Source organism: Protopterus annectens, chromosome 10.part0, assembly GCF_019279795.1.
Source record: "Protopterus annectens isolate FY-2018-M chromosome 10.part0, PAN1.0, whole genome shotgun sequence".
In the NCBI taxonomy this organism is placed as follows: domain Eukaryota; kingdom Metazoa; phylum Chordata; order Ceratodontiformes; family Protopteridae; genus Protopterus; species Protopterus annectens.
The window spans coordinates 913528063-913554737 of NC_056744.1; positions in this window are offsets into that span (position 1 = coordinate 913528063).

The following is a 26675-nucleotide window of genomic DNA, read 5'->3' on the forward strand; positions in this document are numbered from 1 at the left end:
CCAAGGGTTCAGTCTCTACTGGGTCTGCTGCTTGTTCAACCACTGTATTTCCACCAACTGGTTCTGTTGAAGTAGCATGTATGCTTACATCAAGTAATGGTTCATCATTACCATTTGCACATCTATCCACAATGTTGAACCCGGGTTCGTCAAGGTTAGCGTCTATGCCAGGTCTTCGGGAGGATGACGTGGTAGTAACCAGTGATTCCACTCTAGCTGTTAAACAATCCACTCATTCCAGTAGTTTGCCCACCTGTAACGTTAGCGGGTCAGTACTCCCCTCCTGTGAGTTCAATACTGTAGCCTCTAGTGTCCCCTCCATGCCAGCCAACACACTAGACAGACTTGGAATACTGAAACAGGTAACTGCAAAAACAGGAATGCAGGCAGTCTTTTAAGAGTGTTTTCGAACTGATGAGCTATATTTATATTTACACATATACAAATATATTTACTGCATGTATACTTGTTTTACAAGAAGCTGGATTTTTAAAGAAGCATACAATGGGTTAATTGTTCTTTCCTGCTTACCTTGGGGGTGGGTTTGCCTTTTGCTTGGAGGAAGTTGATGTAGTTTGAACTTGTATATACTGTTTGAAACATTCTTGTTGCAACTGTCTGATGAAGTCTCACTAAGGGGTGAGACGAAATGCGCTTTATGGTTACTGTTTTTTATTGTTTTTATCATTTGTTTGGAGCAAAGTCTGAAGAATAAACTTTGGAAACTACTACTGTGTGTGTGCCTCAAGCCCTCTTGCCTGTCATTAATCTCTGATGTCAGGCACTTTCTTCACAAGAGGAGCAACTGAGTTCCCCTTCTATCACCAAATGTAACTTTCTTTAATGTATTTACTTGTTAACTGTGCAAGTGAATCAGTCTATCTTGGTCCCTTGTAAACTGTGACCTGGTGAAAAGAAAATGTAATACATTGGGAAAGTTCAGGGCCCAAATTAAACATCATGCTTTAGAAGGTGGGAAGAATCTGGACTACCCAAAGAAAACTCACACAGAAATGAAGAGAACATGAGCACACCACACAATCAACAGCTGGGGGTCAGGACTGAGCCCTAAATGCTGGAGATGAGAGTCTGAGGTCTTAACAGATGAGCCATCATGCTCCTCAGTATTTTGAACCAAGAGTTATATACTCCCTCAGCATTTGCCAGTGAGTGTCATACTTGGACCCATTCACCCACACCTTCTCCCAGAATGTGGTATATCCTACACTATATAATCTGTCAGACACTCGAGCTATCTATCTCCACACAAGTTTAGCCACTGACTGATGTCAGCATCTTGTCAATGGTTTCTGCACCCACCCACCACCACAAGCTCTCAGTAATAGATACAGTACATACTCCAATCAAATCTGTCAGACCTGATCAGTGCTCCTTACTCACACTTTGGTTGATCAGATTGGTTATCATGGTACCATCCTTTCCCTGACATATGAAAGGCACAATAATGTATGTTTGAGTGTTGCACTGGGATTGTCTTGACATATATAAGTAGCTGAAAAGCACAGGAAACATGAACCACAAGGCATTATCAGCAATAATGAAGTATATATAACATTGGATCCAAAGTGATCCGATGTAAAGTATATATCACGTTGGAGCATCCAATGCTAAAAGTACATACACAGGGACACAAAGTCATAAAATACCAGTATTTGCAAGCAGAACAGGAGCAAAGTCAAAGAAAGATGCTCGGATGTTTTTAAGAGTAGCAGGAGTAATAGATATAATAAAAAATTATTTACAGCTTTATTTAAATATGCTATGAATATATGTAATTCTGTCCAAGGCAATCCTGGGCACATTGTGGGTACTGAGAAGAAAACTCCTGGCCAAAGCAATACTAATTTCATGAACTCAAATCATACCCTGAACTTAGGAATGAGGTCCATTCCCAATGTGGTATTAGAACCCCAAAACATTTGAAGAAATTAAAGATGAAGAAAACTTATGAGCTATCATAGTATTCAGGGTATAATCTTATTGCCCCACATGTCCTTTGGATGAAACATTAAACCAAGGTCCCAGCTGCTTGAGCAGATAGTAGCTCAGGTAGATGTAAAAGATCCCACAGCACCTATCAAAAAAGTAGGAGAAATTCCATGATGGCCTGGGTAAATTTCCTCTAGTAGTATCAATACCATCTTGGGATCCCATAAAAAGATGTTAGTAGCCTACTGTGATTAACCTGGTCAACAAAGGATAACTAAAAGAAAAATAAATACCAGCAAGAAGTTTAATATGTAGACCATAACCCACATTCCTTTCTGCATTCCAAGTGTTCTTGTAGAAAAATGACGGAGAAGGTTATTTTGAATAAATTTTATTTATTTAATTATTTGCTTTTGTTTCCAGGGAAAGTATGAAAAGAAATGCCCATTTTCTATGAAAGTCCAGTGAGAAAAGCTCCAAAACAAGGACAGACATACATTTTTGACAATTCAAAAGTAAAACAGGCAGCAAACATTGTTTACAAAATATTTCAAAGCAATCGGGCAACAAACATTATTTGTAAAGCATATCAGATAAAGGAAATGCATGCTTCAAGATATTATGAGTAAAATCAAAAATAGTATATTAACAAAATTGTATAGTGCCCATTATAGACAGAATTAAGATTGAGTACTTCAAAATGTATGTGTGGTACAGTTGCATTGTTTATTAGTTACCAGGTGATATTTAGGGCAGATATGAATTGTTGCAGATTATTTAAAAGACTGCTGTGCTTTGAAACTTTGTACCATGTCTTAGAGATTGCAATAAAATCAGAGAAATTATTGTCAGAATTGGAAAGGTTGGGACTTGAAACCATATATCAGCATGCATGTGTTGGAAATAGATCTATAACCAACTGGAACATGATGTTCTAGAACCATATAATAGCTATAAATGAAAAATTGTGATGTGATGTAATTTATTTAGACTTTAGCATTTGATAGGGTCATACACAAAACACTGATCAATAAATTAGAACAACTAGTATTGATTTAATCTTGATAAGATGGATAAATGCATGGCTTACAAATAGGACATGTTATATCATACAGCAATTGGACAGGTGAAATTCTAGGTTGTCCCCCAAGGCTCTGTCCTAGGCCCAAACCAGTTTAGGACATATCTTTCAGATCTATCTTTTACATCTGAGGTGGCCTATAGTCTGTATATAGATGATATGAAAATGGGTGAATTGATTACATATGTTATAGATGGGACATGTCTGCAAAAGAACTTGATTAAATTAACCATTCGGGCATGGGAGAATAATATGCTGATAAAGACATGAAAAACTAAGATTTGGGAGACATAGTTTGAAAGGTGAATATTTAATCTAGCACACAGTGATTGCATAGTTGCACAATTGTGCTGGTACTTTCCAGTGTGAGTTTAGCACGAGAATTTAATGTCACAGTGAGTTTCAGCACAATTTATTGTATTATATTATGTGAGCCAGCTGTGTGCTTTTCAGGGAGTTTCCCCTTTTCTTCACTTTGATGCAACTGTGGAGATGGCATACAAAATTTCTGGATGTGTGGAGGGCTTTTACCTGCAAAAAAAATGTTTTTTATGTTTTTTTCAGTTCACCATTATCAGCATGTGATTTGCAATGAATGATGAGCCAAAAAACAGCATTTCACATTTGCGTAGGGAAACTGATGGAAACTTTAGCTTCATTTTGAACCTGGGTATATGGGTAGATCTAGCTATGAGTTTTCCTAATCATATCAACTGATTGGTTAATGATAGTTATAGAACTATATAATGTATAGAAATATTTATATAGTCTAAGGAATCATTAATGATGAAATTGTTGTTAATAAGTTTCATTAGACCCAAACTAGAGTATGGAGTAACAATATGAAAACCTTATAAGAAAACAAGCATGAGTAAATTGGAAAGATTATACAGCAGATATATACTAAGGGCATTCAAAGATATGAAAATTTCAATTATCATTAAAGACTAAAATACCTAAACGTTTACAGTGTCTCATATAAATATTCAAGAGGAGTCCTTATTGAAGTATTTAAGGCATTTAGAAACAATTACTTCTGTAAAAGACTATATATGAATAGCAGGTGTACTAATTGGTTCACCAAGAAAGTAGCTGATGAATGGAATAGACTATCGAATTACATTAAATCGAGCAGTGATGTAGATATTTTTAAGAACAACTTGGCACTTTTTATGGAAATAACTGTTTTGGTATATTGGCAGACTAGAAGGACATTATTGCCCATGCCTGAAATATTTGTATGTATGTAAGTCCTGGTATTTCACACTAGCTACTTGTCTTGTATCAATCTTATGCTAATGTGGTGCATAATTACTGTTTTAATACATTATATCTCAGAAGTAGAGGGCAGCTTGAATGGCTTAGTATGTACTGCTGACCATCCCACACTGCACCACTGTGCCCAGACCTCTGTCATTACCTTATCACAAAGCCTGAACTGCAATACTCTATTGAGCTTAATACTGTTCAGTCATGGTCTGCAATGTGTGAGGCCAATGGTCATGAATCTAAACCTGTGGTGCAGAACTTGTTTAGACTATAATAATAATAATAATAATATCACTCCAGTTTTTTTTCTGATGCTGATATAGATGGTAGCATGATTTCTATAAAGGTCTGTTTTTCTGTAATTTATTGGTAAAATGAAAGCAATTAACCCTCAATAATGCAGAATAAAAATAAGCAGAGTGACAAACAAGTTAATGATTAATAGTAAAGTTAATGTTATTGTACACAAATGGCCAACTACCTATTTTGTGAACATTTGTCAAAAAGAAAGATGTCAACATTCTTAGCAAAAGCTGGATTTTTTTTTTTTTTTTTTTTTAGGGGAAAAGTCCTCATACCAGATACGGGTTGTAAAACTGATGACCGTTAACTCAATTACTGTCAAAATTAAGAAAAAAGCTTTAATACTATGATTCTTTGTGATGTTGGGGCAATGCTCCCACAGTCCAACTGCAGAGGGATATTTACTGACTATAACTAACCCCAAAGTTATGCCATTTTGTGGAAAATAGTAAAGTCATTGGTGATGTCAACTCAATGAAATGGCCATTGATCTTACAGTCAATTACTTTTCAGAAGTCCATGCATAGTAATATGTGTCCACTAGCCCTGGTGCTCATATAACTGCATAAGGGATTGCAGCATCATGGAGATAATATAGCAATAACCCACGCCTGGGTGTGGGTAATGCTGGATTTACCCACGGTTGGTGTGGTTTGGTCACAAGGGCGAAGCCCGAGTGGCCAAACAAAGACAACCGTGGATAAATCCAGCATTACCCAAACCCAGAAGTGGGTTATTGCTATTCTACAGTTACATTATTTAAGAAAAAAAAATTACTTTTCTTAAATAATGGCATTGTATAATGTCTCCTTGCTGCCTTTCCGCAGCTGTCTGGTATTCTGCGGCAGTTCTGATGTACTGCGCATGCATATACTTACACAGTACATCAGAGTTGTGGGCAAAAGCAACAGAGAAAGCAAGATCTCTGTTGCTTTTTACAAACTGTCTCGCTATGTTAAAGGAGTTTAACATAGCGAGATAGCTTTAAAAAAAGCAACGGAGAATCTCCGTTGCCTTTTTTAAAGCTGTCTCGCTATGTTTAACCCATTTAACATAACGGGACAGTTTTGAAAAAAGCAACGGAGATCTTATGTTCTCCATTTCTGTAAGAAAAAAAAAAAAAGAGTTATACTAATGGAAAAAGTCCGGGGGACCGGACCTTTTTTCATTACTATAACTCTGATTTACAACGTGCACACTGACCAATCAGCGTGCACGTTTTGGAATATTAATGGGGGGTCATTGTTTAATGGCAAATAATCCCTGGAACTGAATGCTTCTTGACAATTAGCATTATTGATGAATCAGTCAAAAAATCTGATTCTGGCATGAATATTACAATAAATTGGTATGTACTTTACATAGATGAATCAGTTGCAACTTATGTTCATGTTCTTCCATAAATACAAATCCCTAAGAGTGTTTATTGTTTTTATATGATTTAACAGAAGTGAAATGTAAAGAACATGTTCACAATCTGCACAAAGTACACATTTCAGCTAATATATGCCAAATCAATAATGCTTTCGGGAGACTAACTAGGACTAAATTAGACATGCAAATAAGAGGTAATGATGTGTCCTATGTCACTCTTCTTATGTGCATTAAGAAGACGTTGAGGCTTGGGTGTTCGTTTAAGTAGTTAATTGTATGCAAATACATCAGGATGGATGGCAGGAACATTAAACTTAAAAGAACTATCTAACTGATTGACTACATATATACCTTCATGCTCACACTCTGGCTGCTCACTCAAAATGGCACTCTTGCATGTGCTCAGTACTTATAAGCATGTGCTCACTGTAAAGCTTCTTAAAGGTATATCACACACACAATACTGCAGTGGTGGTGCTGCGGTAGTGTTGTCGCCTCACAGTAAGACGTTGTCCTGTTCGATTCTCAGCTAAAGCGTCTTCTGTGTGGAGACATGCGTGAATGGGCGTACCTTTGTTGAAGGTTGTGTGTCAGGGCTAGCAACTCGGCACGTAAAAATCTACTGCCAATCATTAGCAGACCAGAGTTCCGCTGTGGCGACCCCTAACCAGGAAAAGCCAAAAGACACAACAACAACAACAACTGATCTACATCCTCCTTCTTTACTGAGCTGTCTCATATAAACAATGGCATTTTAATAGGCATGCAATTATACAGACACTAATAAAGAAAAAAACAATCATGCCCAGGTTGCAGTGTATCTGAAAGTATTTTTCGAGATGCAACCTGCTCTCGTAACAAAATAGTTAGGACTGGGTTTAGCAACAGGGACAGTCACTGGGGAATGTTCTGCATGAGGAGTCTCAGGGATTTTTTCAGGAACATGAATTGCTGATGGAATGTTCTCTGGAACAGGAACATTGGACAAGTCACTCTGAGAACTAGATCCTTTGTCACAGGCAAGATACTGTAACATTGCTTCAGACACTGGTAACAAATGCTTCTAATTTCATCTGAATTCCATTCTTTGTGAATCTACAACATATAATCTCAGCTCTTGACACAAACTTTTCACAAATCTGATACAATCAAAATCTTTTGACATCTGCATCCTCACTATCTTCTCTTATTTAAAAAAAAACAGAGCAGTTTGTTGGTTTTATCATAGTAAAACTTCTGGGACAAACACTTCTTCAACAGTTAGGCTTTTACTGCTTTGTTGTTCTTAGCACTTGGAACCAATAAATTACTGCTGATTGGTAGTGTGGTTCTGGTTTGTCTCGATATAAGCCTCTGGGCAGGTGAACCAAGATGATTATCAAAAAGAATGTTTCTGAGATTTAACAAATTGAGAGAAAAACATAGGTACTGTCACATCTGGATTTCTCTAACAGATGTTTTGCACATTGAACTGCCTGCTTAGACAAGCCATTTGACTGAGGTATTCAGGACTACTTGTAATATGAACAAAGTACCTCTAGAGCTACTGACTTGTACACTCTGCACCATTGTCAGAAATAACTGTGCAGACTACCATGGGCAGAAAAATGTCACTTCAGCATAGTATTGACAGCACTGGAAGTTAGGCTGGGAAGTAGGCCAGTCCTGAACCAATTTGAATAAGAGTCTACTAACACCAAATAATTTTGTCTATACCACCCAAAGATATCTGTGGTTTACTATCGACCAAGGTAGTTCAGGAACCTGGTTCTTTCTGTTGATGAGGCTTTATACTATTACATACTGAATGAGATGAAAGCACTTTCTCAATACCTCTTAACAAGAGAAGGCCAAAATACTAGACATCTCACCGTTATTTTGATAGAATCAGTTCCTGGGTGCCCATGATGCAAGATCTTAATATATTCTTGTTGCAAGGATTTTGGAACAATCACTTTAGGACCTTTCATGATTATACCATTGCCTGACAAAATCTCACCTCTGTATGGAAAACACTGCTGCACTTCTACAAGTTTGCTTTGAAGGCCATCCTCAACTGATAAAGTGGTTGAGCTTCTGGAGAACTGGATGTGAAGCTATGTGAGTTCTGAGCTCATCAAAATGTGTCGAAGAAAAATGACTCACTTCCATGACCTCAGAATCAAGTTGCTCATTGTTATGCTGTTCTGTGTTTTTTTCTGGGTGATCTGGATAAAGTATCAGCAAGATAAAGAAGCTTGCCTTTTGTATAGACAAGACTAAAATTGTACTTCTGTAATGTGAGCGTCATGTGTTGCAGTCTAGCTGAAGCTGCACGTATAGACTTTCTCAAAATAGTAATCAAAGGTTGGTAATCAGTTTCGATCTGGACAGAGCGACCATAAATATAATCATGGAACTTCAAACATGTAAACACAATCGGAAAAAGCTCTTTCTCAGTCTGGGCATATAGCATCTCGATCTGGGTAAGAGTTCTCAAAGCATAGGCTACTGGTCTACCCTCCCAAAGAATGACTCCACCTAGACCAAACTTAGAAGCATCACAGGAAAGAGTAACTGGTTTGTGAACATCATAGAGGCTGAGAGTTGGTGGGTTGGCAATTTTCTGTTTCAGGACATCAAATATTCTTTGGTGCTGTTCTGACCATGACCAAGTTACATCTTTGCATGTCAGCTCTCATAATGGTGCTGAAAGTCATCTTAAATCTGGAATGAACTTGCCTAGAAAATTGACCAAGCCAAGAAAGCGTAGGGCTTGAACATTGTCTGGAGCTGGCATCTTGAGAATTGCTGTTTGCTTGGAAGGATTTGGTCATAAGCCTGAATTGGTAAACAAGTGACCAACATAAGTACCTTCTCATTTTCTGAATTTGCACTTCTGAGGATTCTGCTTAAGATTCACTTCACTTGCTCTTTCCAGAACTTTCTTGAGGTTTCTGTCATGTTCGACTTCATTGCCTCCTACTAGAATATCATCTACTATAATAGCACAGGTATAGCCAGAAAACAATTTGCCCCATTGGACGCTGAAAGACTGCATTGGCAGAATTTATCCAAATGGCATTCTCAGAAATATGTACCTGCCAAAAGGAGTACTGAAATAGTTAGCAATGAAGATGTTCATTCAAACAAAATTTGCCAAAATGAACTCTTTGCATCTAAGACAGATAAAACAGTGGCATTTGGCATGATGGCAGCAAACTCTTTGACTGTGCGCATTGGATGATGATATATTTTTAATGCTTTATTCAGATCTCTTGGATCAATACAAATTCTGATATCATCTAGGCTTTTCTTATGAGCTACCACCTTGTAGGATACCCACTCAGTAGGTTCTTGCACTGGACAGATTATGCTTAGCTGTTCCATTCTGTCTAGCTCGGCTTCGACTCTGTTCTGCATAGCTATTCATAGGTTCATATGTTCACAGGTGTGTACTAGGCTAATAGCCCTGGGGCTCTTATAAGCCTAGCCATAGGATTAACCTGGCATAGTGCCACCCGACCTTAGTTCCCAGTGCCTGTGTCGAGTAAAGCCACTGGTGTTATCCCCGGGGTGAATTTTCTGTTTCGCATCCACTCATCAAGATTTATCTTGAAGAGGGTCAGCGAGGTGCTTTGCTTGCCATGTATGGGAAGTCTGTTCCATAGCATGGGCAGTCTCTGGGTTATGAACCTATCCCTCCAGCATGTTATGTTAATTGTGGTAATAAGGTTGAGGTCTCTGGAGCATGTGGTGTGGAGGGATTGGGATTTCTTTAGATGTAGCATTTCTAACAGAGCTGGGTCAGACATGGCTTTGTAAGTCAAGCAGAGATCGCCTCTAAGTAGGTGATATGAGACAGAGAATAGTTGGAGTTTTTTGAGTCCTTACATATAGGACAAGTGTTTAAGGCATGGGATCCTCTTTGTGAGGTAATTTTGTGGCCTCTCCAGTTGTTGCAGGTGTCTAGTGAGGTACATGCCAAATGGGGCATTGTACTGGATGACTGGCCTAATGAGGGAAAAGTAGAGGGAGACAATTACCTCATTCTTCCTGGATGCAAAACCCTTAGTAATGAGATGTGCCACATAGAAGGACGTTTTGACCACAGGGCAATGTGGTGATCAAAAGAGAGGTTGCTGTCAGCCTGTGTTCCCAGATCTCTTATAACATCTTCTGTGTTCAGTGGACTACCATCAATGTGGTAATTCATGGGAACTGGGTTTTTCCCAAAGGGGATGATGACACATTGTTTGGCATTGAGCTTAAGGCAATGGTTCTGACACCAGTTGTTGGTCACAGTGAGGCCATTCTGTAGGATGTCACCATCACTTGGGGAGTTAATAATAGCTCTCAACTTGCAATCGTCTGTGAACTTTGTCAGCCAGAGTCCCTTCATGTTGGCCTGGACTTCAAAGAAGTAGATAACAAACAGGAGAGGACCCAGGATCAAACCCCGTGGGACTGCACTCGTGACTAATCGGCAGTCTGACTTGGAGTCAGCTACTTTCACAGTATGGGCTCTATCTGTGAGCCAGTTTGCAACCCACCTAGTGATATAGGGGTTAATGCCAAGCTTAGTGAGTTTTTCTAGTATTCCTGAGTGGGGAATGGTATCAAAAGCCTTGGCCAGATCAAGGTAGGCTGTATGAACCAACATGCCTTCATCCACAGCTCTGGTGACTGACTCAAAGAAGTCGACCAAGTTGAGCAGGCATGATCTATCCTTCACAAAACCAAACTGCGTGGGATCAAGAGTTTGGAGATTCCCTATATCTTTGTTTATTTGGTCCATGATGATGTGTTCCATAGCTTTGCATATCAGACTAGTCAGGCTAATTGGGTGATAGTTCTCAGGGTCTGTAGTCACTCCTCCTTTGTGGAGAGGGATAACTGTAGCAGTGCACCATTTGGCAGGGACAAAGCCTGAGGTGAGGCTGTGATTAAACAGAGCACACAGGTGAGGTGCCAGTTCACTCTGTAGTTCATGTAGAACACAACCAGGAATATTGTCAGGTCCCATAGAAGTTGTATTCTTGGCCTTGGACAGTGCTGTTTTAACCTGTGCAGCAGTAATACAGGGTGCCTGGCAATCTAATGGTATTGTGATTGGTCCTTTTGGGGGAGGGGTGTAAAGTTGGCACTGAATCTGTTGGCTGGCAATATCTGTTGGCTCGGTATAGGAGGTGCCATTGTGCAGTAGCTCAGAGCTAATCTGGGTATTGCTGTGGAGATTTGTTACATAAACATAGAAGGCCTTGTGGTTGTCTTTACTATCTGCTGCAATTCTGTTTTCATACCTAGCTTTAGAGGATTTGATGAGAGATCTCAACTGTTTTTTGAGGCAGATAAGGGAGTTTTTCCAGTCTTGGGACTTCCCTTTATTCCGCTCCAATTTCCTCCTTCTGTTGTAGAGCTTGTTTATGGCAGGGGCCACCAGACTGGCTTCCTTTTTTTTGGAAGAGAGTGTCTTGGTTCTATTGGGTATGGCGAGATCCATGCATTTGTGTACGTGTTTGTGAAGTGCATTGGTATATGATTCTGCAGTCATGCAACTATTCTCCATTTGCATGGGTGCCATGAAGTTAGCCACCTCTGTTTTTTATGATCCCAAAGTTAGCTTTGGAGAATTTTTTCATGATGTTTACCTTTGCTGGGGTGTGGGGGATGGATGTGGATTTCCAAGGTAATTTGTTTGTGGTTGGATCTAAACAGGGAGGAGCTGACTATTGGTGTAGAGCAATGATCGCCCATGTTAGTAATGACCAGGTCAAGGATGTTGTGACCTCTAGTGGAGGTAGGAACAAGCTGGTCCAGGGCATTGGAATTAATAAACTCCAGGAAACGTTGGGCAAGTGAACTGGTACATGAGTAGTTTGCTCAGTTGAAGGATGGGTGGTTGAAGTCACCTAGTAAGAGAGAGTTAGGTTGGACCCTAATATTCTCCAGGGTGCTTAGGAATGTGGAGTGCAAGTCTTGGGACATGGTTGGGGACCTATAGCAGGCTACAACCGGAATCACCGTCTTACCCAATGTTAGCTGCACCAGAAGTATCTCTAATGCATTATGTTGTGTTACAAGTCTGGAGGTGTGAGCATCCTTTATGAATATGGAGACACCACCACCTTTAGAGCTTTGATCTAAGTTCTGGGGCCGAAAGGTGTGGAATAAGTTATAGCCTAGTAGTGCAGGGGTGCTTTCTGCTGCCTTGAACCAGGTCTCTATTACAGCACAAATGTCGATGCTCTTCATTTTAAGGAGTGCCTTGAGCAAGTGCATTTTGAGATTTAGACTTCTAGCGTTGAGCAACATGGCCCTCAGATTGGATTTGTTTGTAGCTGTTATGGTGGTAATTTGGTCTTTGGAACACCACCTAAAAAAGCACTATAGGGGTGGCAAAAGCCTTGGCCAGTATCTGGAAGCCCAGGGGTGACATATGCAGGCCATCTCTGGCAAAGCATCGAGGTCTGTCAATTATGTCATCCCAGGCAGACAGATACTGGATCCTCTTAGAATGACACCAGAAACTAAGCCATTTGTTGAAATTATTCATTTTCTGCTTGTACTGTGGTATCATTTTCAGTGATGGTATGATGCTGCTCAGGGCTAGTGTCATATCTGCCTGGGCTGCATAATCTGAGAGCTCCTCCGTGTCTCTTTTCATGTAGTCCAGGGAGGTACATCTCAGGTCATTCACACCTACATGTACAATAACAGAGTCATATTTGTACCTGTTGTTGAGTGACCTGAGTACATGCGTTATGTGTCAGATCCTAGCACCTGAAAGGCAGCTAACTGTTACTTTCTCCTTATTCAACCTAGTGAGTGGGACATCAGTGTGCCTCACTATTGAGTCACCTATGACTAGTGTGTTGGGCATGCTGTTTTGCCTTAGGGGCTTTGGTTGAGTGGCACACTGTTTAGGAGATTTATGTGTCTCGTGATTAGTATTGTGTTGTGGTGGTCGAGTGCATTTCTGCCTTGTAGGGCTCTGCTGCTTGGGTAGATTTTTATTGAGAGCCTCCGCTTTCTGTGCTGGTCTGATAACTGGGCTGCTCTCTGGGTCTAACTTCATGGAATGCGTAACTGATAGTTTACCTAGTTTGTCTGCAAACATATCAGCAAACTCAAAAAAGATAGTCTGAGCAAAATTTGAGCTGTTGTCATTCAGGCTTACATGGTGGACTTGTTTATTAAATGAAAGTAGTCCTATTTTCAAAGTGTCTCTGTGGCCTAATAATGACCGCACATGTCTTTTGACTATGAAAAATTGCAAGTCATAGCTGTTCCCAGCAGTGTAACACTAAAGCACTACTGAGCCTTCGATTTGAATCTCTTCACCACCATAAGCAACAAGCTTCACACACTTTGTCAAATCAAGATGTTCTGCAGCTTTTACTCTAGAAAATGTTTCTGCTGACATAATATTGCACTTCGAGCCAGTAGCCACTTTGAGCTCTACAGGATGCCCATTAATCCAAACAATACAAAAGATCTCATTCTTTGCCCACAAATCGTCTGCAATGACTGCTTCATAAAGCACAGACACACTGTCAACATAAAAAGTAGGGTCACAGCTTTCTTATTGATCAACTTGTCTCTTGGAATACCCTCTTTTAATAAAAGAATGTGCCTTATTTCATTTACAAAACCTTTCGAAATGATTCCACTTATAGCAAGAATGACACTGATGATGAAAAGCTAAGCACTTTTCTCTTTTGGATTTGTGATTTCCACCACAGTTATGACAGTTGACTATGAAGCTGGGTGGAGGCACATGATTTGACTTTACTGACTCACCCCTGTGCTTCAATGAGCATTCTCTGAAATTTGCTGGAAAGACACGGGGTTTCCCAGGGACTGTTACAAGAACTGCAGTAGCTGCCATGAGCCTGGGCTTGTTTCTTTTAACTATGTGCTGCATACTATTAACGTGAGTTTTGTCACTGTGCATTCTGCAACTATTCTCATTTGTAAGCATATTTGTGTGCTTTTCTGTAAGCTCATATATCTGACAACTCTCAGTGGCCTTATTTAACGTTAAATCACTGTATCAAAGCAAAATCTTTCTCACTGTGTCATTATTAATACCACACACAAACCTGTCCTTTATCAACTCATCTCTCAATTCACCAAATCTGCACATTTTAGCCTTATTTCTCAAGTCAGTTATATATGCTGCCAAAGATTTACCAGACTTTTGATCCCTTGTATAAAATAAGTGCCTTTCCATTGTAATATTCATTTGTGGGTTACACATTTCTCTAAAGTTATGTATTAAGCACTCTGGGTCTTCCCTTGTTTCACCCTGTACCACTATATGGTGATCTTCCCCCTCCCCTGCAAAAGTAGCAGGTGTGTACACAAACAAACACTCTCTTTCAATGGCTTCTGAACTAGCTAAGTTAAACATAATAAATGCCTTTGTACGTATGTCTTTGTCAGAAAAAGCAGCCTGTATTAAAATATCATATTCCCGCTCAAACTTTCTCCAATTTTCTGTAATATTATTATCAAACACAAGTGGTGCGGGTCTGTAAAATCCTTCTGCCATGCCCACAGATTATATTAAAACACAATGCAAAATGACCCTTGTAATTATGTACAACCATTCACACACACACACCTTACTTGTAACAATATTAAAATGCACAATAAGCTCTTCAAAATACTGTGCTCTGTGAAGTATACTTTGAAATAACTGTACTTTGTGAAATATTCTTTGAAATAACTGTCCTTTGTGACATAACTGCACACACTTCCAAACACTTTGCACACTTTGGATACTTTGAATAGCTGTAGTTAATATGAAAAAGTAGCACATAGCAAAAACTGGGGTGGCCACGGTGGTGCAGCGGTTAGCGTTGTCACCTCACAGCAAGAGGTTCCCTGGTTCGATCCTTGGCTGGGGTGCCTTCTGTGTGGAGTCTGCATGTCCTCCCTGTGGTCGCGTGGGTTTTCTCCGGGTGCTCCGGTTTCCTCCCACATCCCAAAGACATGCTGTAGGTGGATTGGACACTCTAAATTGGCCCTAGGTGTGAGTGCATGTGAGTACCTTCTGTGGAAGGTTGGGCACTGGGCTGGCAATTCGACACTGTAAAACTCCACTGCCAATCATGAGCGGACAGGTGATCTGCTGTGGTGACCCCTAACCGGGAGAAGAAGAAGCACATAGCAAAAAACATATTGTTCTTTTCCCTTTTTTGTACATTTTATGTGATTCAGATATTGTTTCCAACATTTTTCTAATTATTTTGAATATTGTTGTTAATTTTTATTTATTTATTTTATTTTAGATTTTGACCGGGCTAGTCTAACTGTATATATGTCCATTTTCAGTAGAGACCCGAGGAGATAAGCTCCATGAAAACAAAAATTCATATATACAATGCACATTGCAGGTACAATACAAAATTATCAAAGAGGGCAGATTTCATAACAGTGCAAAATGCAGCTATAATACAAAATGCAAGTTCAATACATAATATAACAAAGAAGGCAGCTTATTGTATAATTACATTAATAAAAAGTTGTCACAATAATAAGTATCCACAGAAGATGTAAGTAACATTATCTAGAAGGAAAGGGTTTTGTTGTTATTAAGGAAAATAGAACTTGTCAATGAGAAATAAAGGGTAGACAGAACTTAGTTAGAAGGGGTCTATATTAGAACATTAAAGTTTCACGTCTTCAAATGTTCTAATATCGACACCTAGTAACCGAAAACTGGTAAGACCGAAAATTTAGAACATCAAATTTTTTCCTAGGGAAAAAAATTGCTGTTCCAAAACACATATACACAACACAAACACACCAAACAAACAGAAATCCACACACATACACCTAAAATCTTACATCTAAACCTAAACTAAACTGTACATACACCACTGTCTACCCACTTACCTTAACCCAAATCCTAACCCTAAGGTCCGTCAGTATCGCACACACACCTCACCCGTGCCCTAACCCTAACTCATCTATCCCACCCTAACCCTCACATCCAAACATTCACACACTTACCTGACCCGCACCCTAACCCTAACTCACCTGTCCCACCCTAACCCTCACGTCCACACAATCGCACACTTACCTGAACCTGACCGTAACTTTCCACCGCAGAGCTGAAAATAGCGAAGCGACAGGAACGGACAACCAAATTCTTTCCCTAGGAAAGAATTCAGTTATCTAAAACTTTGCTATTTTCAGCTTTTGCTTATTAGGTGTTGATATTAGAACATTCGAAGACGTGAAACTTCGATGTTCTAATATAGACCCGTCTAAAGAGCTAGTTAATTAGTCAGGTTTAGTACAGGGGCATAACCAGTGTGTTCTGAGGAAAAGTTTCAATTTCTATTTGAAAAGTGATATAGAGGAAAGTGAGGAAAGTTCACTGGGAAGAAGGTTCCAGGATTTTCTGACAGTATTAGAGAAGAGAGAGTCCCCAGCCCTGTTGTTAGATTTACAAATATTTACAAGAAGTTTATGTGATGATCGTAAGGTCTTCAGATTATTATAGGGGATGATGAGGGTAGATAGTATAGGAGTATTGGAAGGTTGGTAAAGGGTCTTATGGGCAATGGTCAGTTGGTGGAATTTAAGCTGATTTTGTAGTTCAAGCCATCCTAGCTGCTTTAGATTATAACAATGGTGGGTTCTGAATGGGTTGCCTGTAGCAAATCTGGCAATGTTATTGTAGGAGTTTTCCATTTTGTTGAGGTTATTCTTAGATAGATTAGTATATATGGGTGAGGCATAGAAGAGTGTAGAGATTAGATGAGTGTGAGCATTAGTTATTCTAGCTGCAGGAGAAAGGAAGGGTTTGATCCTGTAGAGAGAGACTAGTTTTCTGTTAACAGTTTTTAGAGTATTATTGATATGGGTGTCGAAGTTAAGGTTGTTGTCTATAGTGGTACCTAGTAGTTTGGTAGTTGGATCTGGAGATATGAGAGTACCATTATTGGATGTTACTGTGAAATCTATTGGAGAGGGCTTAAGAGTAGGAGTAAAAAGGAGGAGTTTAGTTTTTTTGGGGTTCAAGAGGAGGCAACACTGTGTAAACCATTGTTCTACTGAATTAAACACATTTTGGGTAGGGGAGTGAAGTTCAGATGTAGGTGCGGCTGAGCATATAAGTGTGGAATCGTCTGCGTATTGTATGCATGTAGCTTGGGGGATTGCTAGGTGAAGGTAATTGATAAATACAGAAAAAAGGAGGGGTCCTAATATGGACCCTTGAGGGACACCAAGGTTAATGGGCAGGTGGGTAGATAGAATGTTGCGACAAAGCACAGCCTGTTGTCTGTTATCTAAGTAGGACTGAAACCATTTTATAGCGAGTGCATCTAGTGACAGGGATTTGAGGATATTTATAAGTATCTGGTGATTTATCATATCAAATGCCTTGGACAGATCGATAAACAGTGCAGAGGAAAGCATATTGTAGTTACAGTTTTTGTTAATACAGTCAGTAAAGGAAAGGAGGGCAGTAATAGTGCTGTGGGAAGGTCTGAAACCATGTTGACAGTTGGAAAGTAAGTTATTTTGGATTAGGTGGTGTAGCAATTGCCTATGGATGCATTTTTCCAAGATCTTTGCCAAAGGAGAAAGTAGGACTATGGGACGGTAGTTGAAGAATTCAGTAGAGTTTCCGCCTTTATGAAGGGGGATAATGTGGGAGACTTTCCATATGCTAGGGATGTGTCCTTCACTGATGGTTCTATTAATCAGAATGGGAATGGGATAGGCAATGGATTTGGCTGCTTTTTGTAGATATTCAGCGGGTAGTTGGTCTGCTGAAGGAGAAGATGATTTCAGTTTTTGGATAAGGGTAAGAATATATGTTGTTGGAACTGGCTGGAAGAGAAATGGAGGGGTGGAGTTGTATTAGAGTTAGGTATAGTTAAGCTATGAGGTGATAGCTGACTGGCAAGTGTTTGAATGGCCTCAGTAAAAAAAGTATTAAAGGCATTGGCAGTATGCTTGGGATTCTCCTAGTCTGTGCCTTGTGGGTTTGGTGTAATGGATTGACCTGGGTGTAGTAGTTGGTTAATACTTGCCCAGAATTTTTGTGGTTTATTATGGTGTCTGCTGGAATTGTAGGTAGTCGTTTCTTTTATCAGACAGTATAGCTTTTATAGTGTCATTTCTCAGCTGTCTGAAGTTTTGTTGTTCTACAGGGTTTTAGTCATTCTCCATTTAGTCCAGCATTTGTTTCTGAGATGGATTTTTTGATTGGTTTCTTTTAAAAGCCATGGGGCAGATTTAGTTTGAATTTTGATAGAGTGGGTTGGTGCATGGTAGTGGTCTAGTATGGCTAGGAATTTAGAATTAAAGTATTTAACAGCTTCCTCCAGTGGGAGGTATTTTAAGGGAGACCAGTCACATCCTCTTAATTCACTTTGGAAGAGATCAGGGTTGACGTATTTCTTGGTCATAATTGTCCTGAAAGTGGTTAGAACAGGTAGAATGGTCTTATGCCTGATGATGTAGGTAAGTGAGTGGTCACTTACATCATCGGGGAGGGTTCCAGCTTCATATGTCTGGGGATGATTATTTATGAGAATCCAATCTAAGGTGCTGTCTTTCTTATTAGGCTTGTTTATCCTGGTAGGGGAGGTAATGGTTTGAGAAAATCCAAATAGGTTAATATGGGTGGTAGGGTGGCTACTGCTACAGCACTTCCAATCAATGTTAAAATCACCTAGGAGTATGGTTTCTTGGGGCAAGTTTTGAGATAGCCAGCAAAGGATAGCTTCTATGGTGACACTGTTATTAACAGGAGGTAGATAGATACAGATAATATAAATGGATTTGAAAGTGTTAAGTTGAAGTTTGGAAATAAAAATGTCTGCATTAGAATCTTGAGATGGTTTATAGTCATAGGTAGTAATCTGTAACCCTGATTTAAATAGGATAGCTATCCCCTACCCTTTTTAGCTGCATGGTCAAGTCTCAAGATATTATGTCACAGTTTTGGATATTTTGTTTAATAAGAAATTTGTTTTGAGTGTTCTGAGTGCTTTGTTTTATATTTATAGCAAAATAAATCATTTAAGCAAGTCTTAGTACCTGGAATTTGTTTCTGACCTGTTTTGCGACTCATTTGAGCAGTAGAGATGATCCATTCCTGTATATTCCTCCAACTGTAACCTGTTGCTTCATGGCTGTGACTCTAGATCCCATTCTGGCACCATGTTGCTCTTCTTATGTGTATTAAAAAGATGTTGAGGCTTGGTTGTTTGTTTAAGTAGTCTATTGTATAGAAGTACTACATCAAGATGGATGTCAGGGACATTAATCTTAAACTAGCTAACTAACTGACTGACTACATACGTGCATGCTCACACTTTGGCTGCTCACTCAAAATGGCACTCTTACTTGCAAGTGCTCAGTACTTATATGCATGTGCTGACTCCCTGTTAAACTTCTTAAAGATATATCACACACACACACTGATCTACAGCCTTTTCAAAGACGAGAAAGCGAGGTGATGCAACTTCTAAAGTTGTAACCCAAAACACATTTCTGTTGTTTGAGCCATAACTCACAGCATCACTCAGATGGACTTTTAGCATGCAGTCTACCGAAGCCTAGTGCAGAATGCATGTCCTTATGTCTGTCTTTTTTCTGGACAACCCAAATTATTGCAGTATTAATTTTTGCAATAACAGATGACTCTCTGGAAAATATTTCAGACATTTCATAAATATAGGACCTTTAAGCCTAGCTCCATGGTGCACAGGAATAGAGCCTTTACTATGACCCATGTGAAAGGGGTGAGATTAATAGCCCTTTAGTTTCCTAGTGAGATTTAAGTGGTGGGGATCAGCTGAGCTTACAGATCCTGTAAGGTGGTCTTCCCTTCTACAGTGGAAGGACCTCTCCCTTTGGCTTCTGAGCCTGTTACTGTTAGCAGAGAGGAAACATGTCTCTGAATACTAGATTCCCCTTGACTTTACTGGTGCAGCCTCCTCGTGGCTACTGTGCTCACCAGCTCACTCCACTGTTTCTGCACTCTAACATAGAATGCCTGACCAAGGCTCAATCGCATCCAAAATAAAAAAAGGAATCTGCCATACCAGTACCTGATAAGAATAACTCAGGAGACTGGAAAGAAACTCACTCCTCTGTTTCTGTACCCTAACATAGAATCCATGACCAAGGCTCAATCACATCCAAAATAAAAAAGGGAATCTGCCATACCTGTACCTGATAAGAATAACTCGGGAGACTGGAAATAAAATATGCTATCATCCCCTTTCATGTGCACATATTTTAAACTGACCTTCTTTCTGTACACATTTACCTTATTCCTCCCTGGAATTCAGGTGTCTGTAACCCAGTTTGAGCACAGTACCATGGGAACCCAAGGCCTTTTACAGACCCCTTCTCATACCTTACACCTTATCTATCCCTTCCACCATTAAATACTAGCTAGCTGACTAACTGCAAGTTAATAGAAAATCTTCCATTATAGTTGCAGAAATCCTACTGTTCTGGCTTAGGGCAAACAGTTTTTTAAGAAGCTCACCACCCACTCGGTAGGGCCCTGTTTTGTTCGCACTCTTCCCACCCCCATTCCCACCCACCCCATATCATTTCCTGTATACTTATCCCCTTCACAACAACTCTTCCTACTCCTCCCCTACCCCTCCCAACAGCTTCCTCACAGACACCCCCTCATATAGTTCCTGCTCACACACTACTACTTATCACTCACCTCATCTGCCCACTATCTACAATATACTCTACACTTATATCATGCCCTTCAAACCACAAGCATTACTCCTGATACCTATAATATCCCTCCTCTACCTCCTATCACACACATTACCCCACCCTACTTTCATTTCAACAATTGTACTCTACACCCAAATGCTAAACCCCAAACCCCCCTACAAACCAGCCCTTCTATTCCAAATTATAATACTCTCCTTCTTAAAATAAAATTATCTCCTCCTCTCCCAACCACCTCTAAGCATAAAAGAAATGTATCCTTATTTAAACATTTACTTTACTTTAAACCACTACTTCTATCAGGGGACATCCATCTTATAATACCAGAAAATGTAGTGAGCTGAAGAAAGTCCAAAAATGAAGACAAAATACTGAGTAAAACACTTTATATACTTAGTAAAATGCAAAGCTTTCGGGAAGAACCCTTTCTCAATACTGAATACATACATACAAAAAAGCTCCTGCTTATATACAAGCCAAACAATCACATGATCGCAGCCAAGATCAGGTGATAAATTTAAAAAGACATGATACAGAAATATAAAATACAAAAATATATATAAAAAATAAAAAAAATATATGCACATATATATAGTTTAGTAATTATTTCACATTGCGCTGTAGTCTGACAAGAATAGGTTTAATGCTAACGGTATTATTAATACCAGGAGGACAGTCAGCTTCCAGACGTACAATCCATTGGTACTCCTTGGTCTCAAGACAATTATTGATGTCTCCACCACGTTTCAAGGGAGCTATTGAGTCTATAATCCTAAATCTAAACTCATGCACATTACCATTAGACTCTATGTGTTTAAATAGAGCATTATTGGCACAATGTCTCCTAATTTCTGACTTGTGTTCAATAATCCTATCCTTAAGTCTGCGAGTAATTTTACCAATGTAGTTAGATCCCAGTTTATCAGGGCTAGCAGACTTAATACAGATGATGCTATATTTAATGTACAATTATCTGAGATGTGTCAAGATTTTTCCAGTAGTGGCTATGATGATATCATCTTGATGGAACTTAAAAATTATGTTATTAGTAATAGGCATTCTCTATTTCCACACTATTTTAGGAATGCACGATCTTTGGAGAGGGAGACCCAAATTGTCACAACACAAGGTGTTACTACTTGTAATAAAATTAGATATGTTACCAGTTTTGGTAACAAAACTGCTTTTGTTAAACGAACAATATATAAATACTGGCCTGTGTTGATGGTGTCTCCGGATATCTTTAAAATGTTAGGTAATAAACCGTTCTTTAGTTATAAAAATATGAGGAACCTTAAAAGCATGCTATGCTATAAGGATTTCCATCACATTACTCCTACGTGTCCTGCTAGGCCTATATGTACTAATTCTCATTTTGGCACTTTCAGATGTCATAATTGTTCCTGTTGCTCTGATTTGGTTGATGGTTTGGGTTCTGGTATGTTTATTCATCCGAAAACGAAGCATACATACAAATTTAGTCTTAGAGCTACATGTGTTTCAACTAATGTGGTGTACATGGCAACGTGTGTTGCCTGTTCCTCCTACTACATTGGTAAAACTACTTGCAGACTTAAGGATAGGATTATTGAACACAAGTCAGAAATTAGGAGACATTGTGCCAATAATGCTCTATTTAAACACATAGAGTCTAATGGTAATGTGCATGAGTTTAGATTTAGGGTTATAGACTCAATAGCTCCCTTGAAACGTGGTGGAGACATCAATAATTGTCTTGAGACCAAGGAGTACCAATGGATTGTACGTCTGGAAGCTGACTGTCCTCCTGGTATTAATAATACCGTTAGCATTAAACCTATTCTTGTCAGACTACAGCGCAATGTGAAATAATTACTAAACTATATATATGTGTATATATTTTTTATTATTTTTTATATATTCTTATGTATTTTTGTATTTTATATTTCTGTATCATGTCTTTTTAAATTTATCACCTGATCTTGGCTGCGATCATGTGATTGTTTGGCTTGTATATAAGCAGGAGTTTTTTTGTATGTATGTATTCAGTATTGAGAAAGGGTTCTTCCCGAAAGCTTTGCGTTTTACTAAGTATATAAAGTGTTTTACTCAGCATTTTGTCTTCATTTTTGGACATCCATCTTATCCCAGGCCCCTCCCAACCTACCTTCCATAATCATCCTCCTGTACAAACATCTACAAACCCCAACCCCTTAAAAAAGCAATTATCTTTCTACTCTATCAATCTCAGGAGTGTAGTAAACAAAGTTCAGGATTTCCATGCCTGGTTAGCTAACTATACTCCTGACATAGTTACCCTAAATGAAACCTGGCTAAAACCATATAATCAAGATAGTGAAATTACCCCACCTTTCTATAACATCCTCAGACTTGACAGGCAAAGGAAAAGAGGTGGCAGGGTAGCCATACTCTATCCTGACTACCTCACAACAACTAGTCCAAACCTCCCTCTACCCACTTTCTCTGCAGGTGAACTCCTCCTTACCAATATTAAACTTAACAACTTTACCACCATAACTGTGGTAGCTATTTATAGCCCACCAGGAGACAATCTAGGCATACTCAAGAACATCCTATCCTACCTCTCACAGACCATCCACAATTTAACCATCATCCTAGGAGATGTAAACATAAATTGGCTTACTATTCAAATTACCCATACCACCTCAATTTACATGGATTTGAACAGCTAATAACATCCCCTACCTATATTAGTAAGGCACACCTACCACAGTCTACTCTAGACTGGATTTTGGTGTCTCACCCCAAAATTACCATAACCCTCACACTCTACAAAACTCCCTTAGTGACCACTTCCCTATCACAGTAACTAGACACACTCCCCATTTTACCAGGCCTTTCAAGTTTATCACTTTCCACAAAGTCTCTTCCTTTAGTCCAGACTCTTTCTATGACCAACTCTCCAGAATAGTCTGTTCCCACCTTACAACACTTCCCCTAGATGAAGCCATCCACTCTTTCAGCTCCACCTTTCTCAACATCCTCAACTCCCTTGCTCCCCTCCAAACTATCAGAATCAAAGCTAATACTGCTCTTTGGCTAACCAAATCAACTAGAGCCCTGATGAAAAAATGTGACAGCATATGGAAACTATGGACTAAAACCAAGACACATTCTCTCCTAAAGACCTACAAAGAACTTAAAAATCAAATAAAGAAAATGATCAACAAAGACAAGATCAAGTTCTATGACAACCCTCCCACCACTCTAAAATCTGACCCCCAAAAATTCTAGAGCACAATCATTTACTGCATCCAGGAAACCCTTCCCCTCCTAAGCCATGTCCAAATAAAACCCCTGAAGAAACTGCTAATGCATTTAACAATCATTTCATCAACTCTATAATTTCCATTAGTAATGATCTTCCCACTCGAAAAAATACTAATAACTCCCCTTTCTCAGCCTCTCCATCTCATCCTTCAAACTCTTTCTCAACCTCTCCACCTCATCCTATAAACTCTTTCTCCCTCACATCAGTCTCAACTAACTATATTAAATCCATACTCTCTAAACTCAAACTCCGCTCCCCCTCAGCTGATAATCTACCTTCTTACTTCCTACAGATTGCAGCTGAACCCCTAGTCTATCCTGTATCCATCCTGATCAACCGATCTATCTCTGAATTATATGTTCCAGTAATTTGGAAAACATTCTACACTACCTATACATAAGGGAGGTAATTCTTCAGGTATATCTAACTTCACGCCAATAGCTATTCTGTCACCCCTCTCTAAGATACTTGAGAAATGTATCCACAAAGGGGTAATGCAGTATCTTCTCCAACAGAACCTTCTAACACACACACAGCATGGATTTCACCCTAAACCCAGTACTACAGCTGCACTAATATGTTTTACCAATACTGCATCACTGGCCCGTGACAACAACAAACTAGTTTCATGTCTGTTCCTTGACCTCTCCAAAACCTTTGACACTGTCTGCCATCCCCTACTCCTAGAAGAAACTCTATCACTTAACTTTCTCTCCTCCCACCATATACTGGTTTTCTAGCTATATCTCTAACCTCCAGCAAGCTGTCAAATGGCACTCTGCCCTGCCCCCCCCCCCAATCACCCCAATGGGTGTCCCACAAGGATCCATACTTGGGCTACTCCTATTCAATATTTTCACCAACCTACTTTACACTTCTTGTCCCAATTCTACACTTGTACAATATGCAAATGATTTTACAGTCATCACCATTGCTGACAATCCATCTGACCTCCACTCTACTACCCAAGCAACATTCAACTCTATAGAGACATGCCTTAGTGATAATAAATTAATTCTCAACCCCAAGAAAACTAAGCTTCTACTCTTCCTCCCCAAAAAACTCACCAATCTCAAAACTACATTTTCCATCCTATCAAGCAATAACACTATTATTACTGCTGAACCTAGAGCTAAACTGCTAGGAGTCATAATGGATGATCAGCTTAAATTCAATCTCAAAGTCACTTCCTCTATCAAAAAGACTCACCAGAAACTTGGTCTCCTATACTGTAACAAAACACATCTAACCAATGCAGCCAGAATAACTCTCTCCCATGCATTTCTTCTTCCCACATTTCTATGTAGCTGTCAATTATTCACAAATCTTAACACCACACTCTTAACCAAACTTGAAACTACATACAAGGTTGCTAGATTTGCGGCAAACCAACTCTACAAATCACACCATTGCCTATCTCTTAAATAACTGGACTGGCTTGAATTCCCTCATATGCTGCTACAACATCAACTTCAAATTATCAACTCCATCCTCTATCTACCATCTTTTTACCCTAGCCTTCTATCCATTATATCTAAATATTCCCCAACTAGGACATTATGTATCTCAGACCAGGACTTCCTACAGATCTATGAACCCAAAACCAAAATAGGGTGTCTACTTTATAACTATAACCCTGCTACAATGTAGAACTAACTACCCCTAGAAATTAGGTCACTCGACCAAACCAAGCATTTCAAATTAGCCACTCGGAGATACCTAACAAACAAATGGTCCTGCCACTGTAGTCATCCTCCCTGAAACTACCTTACCATAGCCTCTGTTTCTCTCCTCCCTCTACTGTCTAGCTAAATAATCATCTACCTCTCCATCTCTATACTTAATCCACTTCATCCCTTGTCTACTCCTTCTGTAACTACACTGTATATAGCCAGTTAGGAATTATGAATACTATACTTCCTTTCATCACTCTGAACCAGTTTTTTTTTTTGCAGTATGACTTCTGTCATTATATAAAACTGCTTTCTGTATGACTTAATATAAATGTCTTTTACTGTACAATTGTTCAACTGGATGATTTATTAGAAATGTTTTTACTGTACAATGTTGGACACTGTACTAAATTGTTTAACTGTTATGATTTACGACAATAGTTATCTTGTTAAAAATTTTCAAATGAAAATGTCTTATTAATTGCATGTAAAATGTTAATACTGACTGTGGAGCTTTTCTCCTTGGGTCTCCACTAAAAATGGGATAAACGCTCAGCTAGACTAACCCGGTTAACAAATGTAAAACAAATGTAAAATAAGTAAAAATAAATAAAATAAATAAATAAGGGCCATTTGGTTCATTCATACTCCACTGTGTAACACCTATTGCTCCCACTATGTGCCATCCTTGTAGTGAGAGTCACCTTCCTCCCCCTAAGGATGGGTAAACCAGTAATGGTCACTTACTCCCATCCTCCCTGACCAGCTCCTAGGGGGACCTAACCTACTACTCAAGCATGGATGACCTGTGGTATAGTAAGGGCTTTACTCCTCTATACAACAGATCTATAGATATTGTAATGATCCTGAAGAAAAGAAAAAGTGTCTCTCTTTGTACCATTCTGAAGATTATACAACAGTACAGCATTGATACTCTATGGTTAAGTATCATGTGTCATGTTAAAGGCAAAGATAGAAAAAAAGAATAAGTACTTCATCTTACACAATTTCAATT